The 7,548-nt window shown below is 43.0% G+C and overlaps 1 pseudogene; it reads right to left on the reverse strand.

The window, feature by feature from the left end:
* Window positions 1-6,364: 6,364 nt before the first annotated feature.
* LOC124723968 lies at window positions 6,365-6,482 on the reverse strand (annotated as a pseudogene).
* Between the last annotated feature and the right edge of the window lie 1,066 nt (window positions 6,483-7,548).

Here is a 7,548-nt window from a genome sequence, read left to right on the forward strand (position 1 = left end):
ATGTTATGAGTATCTCACTGCTTTTGTCACCTCAACGTATGTTTCATACAGTTTATTTCTATATTAATTTAGTTTTATGTGGTTTACTTTCAATAACAGAAGCAATCAAATGACGAATATACACGTCACCTAAGTGACATAAACAATGCGAAAATTACACAAAATAGAGATAATTGGAACCTACAGTATCGACGTCTTTGACAACAAAATACTTATCTGGTAATGTAAAGCACATTGCCTCACCTGTAACAAGGCGCAGGCCTGCTAAAATTTTTGGTTCAAATGGCTCTGAGCACCATGGTACTTAACATCTGAGGTCATCAGTTCCCTAGAACTTAGAACTACTTAAGCCTAACTAACCTAAGGACATCACACACATCCATGCCCGAGGCGCGATTCGAACCTACGACCGTAGCGGTCGCGCGGGCCTGCTAAAACCAAGTAGAAGATAAAGTAAGTAAATTATACGTAAGTACTCGGAAACCTAACGCATAATCGTGAAAACATTCCACAGCACAATTTACTGTGTATCTTTTGTAGGATCGTTGGAGTTTGGCACGTGGCCTGATACTGGTTTGGTAAAAATAAAAATAAACAATAAAATAGGTAACCTTGTCTATGTATATACATACAACGACATTGATCAGCTTGTTAAAGACTGCAGGAAACTGTAAATGTGAAACATTTATACATAATACAGTTTTGAATTTTGTTATTTACAGATTAAAATAGTTTTCACATATAAATCTGATATGTAATTTATCTACGGTTTGTATTCCTCTTTTTTACATGTTATGAAGACGAAAGATTTTTCCCATGTTGTTAGCGGATGTTGAACTGAAAAATTTTGGTTGTACTTTCAACCTTCTCATTTTTTCGACTTTTAGGAACACCATTTTTCTTTTGTTGCATTTGCGGTTTTTGCACTTCATTCTTCTAAGACTTCACGAACATTTCACGGTAGGAACGTACTGTAGTTTCACCTGTTTCTATGTCCTTTTGTGTTCATTTATTTTTCGTGCAGTTTATGAGCACTGGAAACCTTGTGGAAGCATTATTTTTATTAAAATTTTGCATTTATGTGTATCTGTGAGTGAGTAAGTGTGTGTGTGTGCGTGTGTGTGTGTGTGTGAGAGAGAGAGAGAGAGAGAGAGAGAGAGAGAGAGAGAGAGAGAGAGACAGAGAGACAGAGACAGAGAGAAAACGTCTCAGACGGAAATGTGCTTATATCATAAAAGTAAATAATAATTGATATATAACTGCTGCTGGTGAAGATAGCCACGCAGAGGAACATATAAAAAGAGGTATATGTTTTAATAGATGCTGTGCTATAATACACAGAGGACTAGAATTTGTTTCTTTCCTGGTCCTCCATCACTACGATACCATCACACATAAAGTTGAAAAAAATTTCATGTTTTCCTTTTCTTTTTGGTTATCCATCTATAACTATACAGGGTGGTCCATTGATCGTGACCGAGCCAAATATGTCACGAAATAAGCGTCAACGAAAAAACTACAAGGAACGAAACTTCTCTAGCTTGAAGGGGGAAACCATATGGCGCTATGGTTGGCGTGCTAGATGGCGCTGCCATAGGTCAAACGGATATCAACTGCGTTTTTTAAAATAGGAACCCCAATTTTTAATTACATGTTCGTGTAGTACGTAAAGAAATATGAATGTTTTAGTTGGATCACTTTTTTCGCTTTGTGATAGATGGCGCTGTATTAATCACAAACATATGGCTCGCAATTTTAGACGAACAGTTGGTAACAGGTAGGTTTTTTAAATTAAAATAAGGAACGTAGGTACGTTTGAACATTTTATTTCGGTTGTTGCAATGTGATACATGCACTTTTGTGAACTTATCATTTCTGAGAACGCATGCTGTTACAGCGTGATTACTTGTAAATACCACATTAATGCAATAAATGCTCAAAACGATATCCGTCAACCTCAATGCATTTGGCAATACGTGTGACGACATTCCTCTCAACAGCGAGTAGTTCGCCTTCCGTAATGTTCGCACATGCATTGACAATGCGCTGACGCATGTTGTCAGACGTTGTCGGTGGATCACGATAGCAAAAATCCTTCAACTTTCCCCACAGAAAGAAATCCGGGGACATCAGATCCGGTGACCGTGCGAGCCATGGTATGGTGCTTCGACGACCAATCCAGCTGTCATGAAATACGCTATTCAATACCGCTTCAACCGCACGCGAGCTATGTGCCGGACATCCATCATGCTGGAAGTACATCGCCATTCTGCCATGCAGTGCAACATCTTGTAGTAACATAGGTAGAACATTACGTAGGAAATCAGCATACATTGCACCATTTAGATTGCCATCGATGAAATGGGGCTAATTATCCTACCTCCAATAATGCCGCACCATACATTGACCCGCCAAGGTCGCTGATGTTCCACTTGTCGCAGCCATCGTGGATTTTCCGTTGCCCAATAGTGCATATTATACAAGCGTTATGTACGCCGTGTACTTCATAGATCAGCTACATTTTCCCAAACCCCTCTCTGTACTGATAAGAATCTGAAATGTTTTCTAAGGAATTAAAATTCGTCTAAGGTAGAATTATGTTTTCTTGTATTCTGATTTACTGGAGCCACAGCATAATGTATGAGAATGAACGATGGTTGCAGCAGCGCGAGACGCTTACCCGTAGGATGCAGCTGAAGCATCCCTGATGCTTCCGATTTTAATCGATGCTCACCTTCTCAAGGAAACTATTTCCGACGGGAGATATGGAAACGCTACGCGGCCAACAAACACAGTTATCGACAAGGCCACGCGAACTGCGAGGGAACTTCCGAATGCGCCGCGCTCTTCATTTTGTATGTGCGCCTAAGACGACTGCAGTTCCAGTTAAGACTCAAGTTCAGACTTTAATATTTGCCTCTCTCCGGATTAATTAGGTCGTAGCGTTTCGTATCATCTAATGGCTACACCGTAAACGGCTGCTCGTAAAAGGATGAAGGTAAATTGGAATTTACGAAGTTCCAGAACCTTTGGACGTAAAGTATGTTCTTTTTTTTAGGAATTGATAACTGGCTCGCAGAACTTTGCTGTCGATGCGTTTTCCTTCGAGAATACAGTTTCAGCAGTCATCTGCCGGAGTCTATGTCTAAGGTGTCTCGTTTGCCGCGGTAAGCTCTACACTGTGCTTTTTCTTAAGTCTTCCGCGGAACTTTATGAGTTAAATCTATCTCCTACCTACTTCAAAAAGATACAGAAACGAAAGAAAGAAATTTGGTTAGAAGCTAAGTACAGCATTAACTGGTGCAAAAAATTTTCGAAAGCCATCTGAGCTGTAAACTCAGCTATCACCAAGACCGTTTACGATAATGAATTACGTTACCTCCCAGATCAACGGTAAGAAAGTCTTCGCCTGGTGAAATATTGTCTTTTGTCACATCGATATTTGTTACATTTTTTTTTCAATCGTATGACTAGGGGCTCCCCGTAGGGCAGACCGTTCGTCGAGTGCCGGTCTTTCAATTTGACGCCACTTCGGCGACCTGCAGTCGATGAGGATGATAGGATGATGATGAGGACAACAGAACACCCAGTCTCTGGGCGAAGAAAATTCCCCGACCCAGCCGGAATCGAACCCGGGCGCAGGGGACTGACAACCCGTCACGCTGACCATTCAGCTACAGGGGTCGGACATTTGTTACCATAACTTACAGAGATATCATGCGAACTTCGTGTATGACCTAGGGCATGATGCAGGAAGCTCTATGAAGCTTTTTGCCGATGATGCTGTTGTATACAGAGACGTCCCGACGCTAGCTAATTCCAGCAGAATGCAGGCTGACTTACTGAGGATAGACACTTGGTGCAGGGATTGGCACAAAGAACATAAAAATGTTACGTATTGAGGATAAATAACGTAAGATTGGTTATTTTTTGACTACATAAACGCCAAATATGCACTGGAAACAGTCACAACTATTAACTACCTTTGAGTATGCCTATAGAGTAATTTGAAATGAAACGACCATATCATAATAACCGTAGGAAAGACAGATGTCAGAATAAGGTTTATTAGAAGATGCTAAGGAAGGATAGCCGATCCAATAGGAGGAAACCACCGTTCGACATATACTTGAGTATTTCTTGTCAGTCTTTGTCTCCTACCTGACAGCACTGATAGAGAAACTAGATCCTACACTTACCGTAATTTACGGGCGGTTGATTAGTAGGTGCGGAGTTGGCACCCGATAGCGTTCCATTTGGTTTCGTCGGATTCAGATGAGCTCAATTTGATGGCCAACACATCAACGTGAGTTCATATCAGTACACTCCTCAAACCATTGCAGCACGATTCTGGAGTTATTACAAGGACAGTTATCCTGCTAGAAGTTTCCATCGCTATGGAGGAAGATACTCAGCATAAGGTGTTACAGGTGTTCCCCAATAATGTTCACGTCGTCCACATCTGTCATGGTTACTTCGATTACTACCGCAGCTCCCATGGAAGCCCAGCATGTTTCGAGCAGCCTTTAGCTGGATAACGGCGTATCTCTCCACGACCATTGACCTGGTTTGAAAATAAATGGAATTCATCCGACCACGTGACACGATTCCATTGATCCGCTGTTCAATCTCGATGATAACCTGCGCACAGTAATCGCAACTTACGATGTTGTTGGGTCAGCATAGGTTATGGAGGGGTCTTCTGCTGCGCAACACCATGTTCAAAACTCTGCACTGAACGGTGTGCTCCAAAACGCTTGTGCCTGCGCCAACACTGTACTCTGTCCTCAGATCTGCCACAGATCTCTGCCTGTTCTGCTTTAAAGATCCTCCGATCCCTACGTTCTGTGATGAGGTATGGATGTACTACTTCTTGTCACCTACTTGTGGTTTCAGCATTCTTCAACCACCTTCCATAGGTGGTCACAACAGTAGCACGCGAACAGCCGACCATCTTCGCCATTTCCGAGATGCTCGTTCCCAGGCACTAGGCCACAACGGTGTGCCCTTTGTCAAAGTCGCTTAAGTTAGTGGATTTTGGCATCTGCTATGCACTGATCTCACCGCGTCGCGTGTGCTCAGCGCCACCAGGCAGCATACAATCTCACTGTGGGCAACGGTCATAATGTTTTGGCTCTTCAGTGAATATCATTGACGCTTCCAGAATGAGATTTTCACTCTGCAGCGGAGTGTGCGCTGATATGAAACTTCCTGGCAGATTAAAACTGTGTGTCGGACCGAGACTCGAACTCGGGTCCCGAGATCGATCTCGGTCCGGCACACAGTTTTAATCTGCCAGGAAGTTTCATCACTTACGCTTGTCTTGTCTAAGACTGCAGATGTTCCGATGGGAAGATTTATTCTTCAGAGAGTTGCAAAAAAAACTAGCTAGTAGAAATCAGATGTTTGTTTTGGCTCCCCGTTACTGAAAAAAACACAAAAATTAAGCAATATGCCAAAGCAACCAAAAGAAGGAATCACTAAAATAAGGACCGAGCGAGGTGGCGTAGTGGTTAGCACACTGGACTCGCATTCGGGAGGACGACGGTTCAATCCCGCGTCCGGCCATCCTGATTTAGGTTTTCCGTGATTTCCCTAAATCACTCCAGACAAATGCCGCGATGGTTCCTTTGAGAGGGCACGGCCGACTTCCTTCCCCGTCCTTCCCTAAACCGATGAAACCGATGACCTCGCAGTTTGGTCTCTTCCCCCAAAACAACCCAACCCCAACTAAAATAAGGTGTAGGACACGATTCAGTTTCGCAGAGGTATATCTCTGCCAAAATGGTTATTCTGTCATTTATTGGTCGACGAAAGCAGAGACTGAGATTTCGCAGAATAACCATCTCTCGACGAAGTGGCATACAACTGAATTCGCACACTCGTGAAGTGTCCCTTGTGTCATCCTATTGCTAATGATAACAAACTACAGCTGATCTAAATCTCTGACTAGAGAAATATTAGTACAAGAGTAATGTGAACCTAGCTCATTAAGGGGAACTGTCATACATTATGAAGTGATTAATAGGGAAATAAAAGTGAATACCTCTGTTTTCTATGGTTATTCAGTTGATCTGTTTCCACTGAGTGATTTCTTTTCTTTTCGAGCTAATATGTGGCAGGTAAAGCAGAACAGTCCTCAAAGTGCTTCGTAAGATATAGCACTCCGTCTTCAGACCACAAGTAGCCCATCGGGACCATCCGACCGCCGTGTCATCCTCAGTTGAGGATGCGGATAAGAGGGGCATATGGTCAGCACACCGCTCTCCCAGTCGTTACGATGGGTTTCTTTGACTGGAGCCGCTACTATTCGGTCGAGTTGCTCCTCAGTTGACATCAAGAAGGCTGAGTGCACCCCGAAAAATGGCAACAGCACATGGCAGCCCGGATGGTGACCCATCCAAATACCGGCCACGCCCGACAGCGCTTAACTTCGGTGATCTGACGGGAACCGGTGTATCCACTGCGGCAAGGCCGTTGCCCCTTCGTGAGATATAATGGGAAAAAATGGCAAGTAGATAAATTACTGTATACAAGCAATGTAATAACTTAAAGGTAAAATGAAACTACCACAACAAGATACTATTGTGAAGAATGCCTTACGTTTACGTGTGTATTAGTTCTGTAAGCGTACTCGGGTAACGCTGAAGCCCGAATTTAATTCGAGATTATAAGTGAAATTGGTTGTGTTAGGATAATAAGTGATTTCTTTAATTTGTGAAATAAGTGATCTCACTTGCCACCTGAGATGTCTGGGAACATCAACGAAATGTAAAAGCTTTCACCTCTTACAGAGAGAAAAATTAAATTTAAGGTAATTTTGGGGTCAGGCGCAAATCCAGGGTTCAGTTCTTGGAAAGGGGCCAGATGTAACATTTTGTCTCGTTCACTTGCAACAAGCAACAGACCCATAAGATTTTAATAATAACAGGAACAGAATGTTTTAATGCAGTAATAAGGATAATAATAACTTGTTTACATCACTAGACAGTACACCGCTGTATCATAACTGCCAAGAAGTTGCAGTTCAGAGAAACACATCATCAGAAAAGCATTCGTTCAAATATTTGAGAAGGGTGCCGAACCGCACAATAACCCTGGGTTCTGTGTGAGGCGGCGGTGGAGTGAGTAGACTGCTGTAGCCTGGGCCGGCCGCTGTGGTCGAGCGGTTCTAGGCGCTTCAGTCTGGAACCGCGCGACCGCTACGGTCGCAGTTTAGAATCCTGCCTTGGACATGGATGTGTGTGACGTCCTTAGGTTGGTTAAGTTTAAGTAGTACTAAGTTCTACGGGACTGATGACCTCAGATGTTAAGTCACATAGTGCTCAGGGCCATTTTGCTGTAGCCTGTTGTGGGGTTGTGTACAACTGAGGGCTACGGCAGGGACGAATCCTCTCCGTCGTTTCTAGGTCCCCAGTTCAATACATACATACATACATACATGCAGTAAATAATGGTGAGGAGATAAATCACATATTGTGTGGAATTACTTATATTAATTCCATAAAAATCATTCCTCCGTGCTACGCGGCCGAGAACACAAACAGG

The sequence above is a fragment of the Schistocerca piceifrons genome, chromosome X, assembly GCF_021461385.2.
Source record: "Schistocerca piceifrons isolate TAMUIC-IGC-003096 chromosome X, iqSchPice1.1, whole genome shotgun sequence".
In the NCBI taxonomy this organism is placed as follows: Eukaryota; Metazoa; Arthropoda; class Insecta; order Orthoptera; family Acrididae; genus Schistocerca; species Schistocerca piceifrons.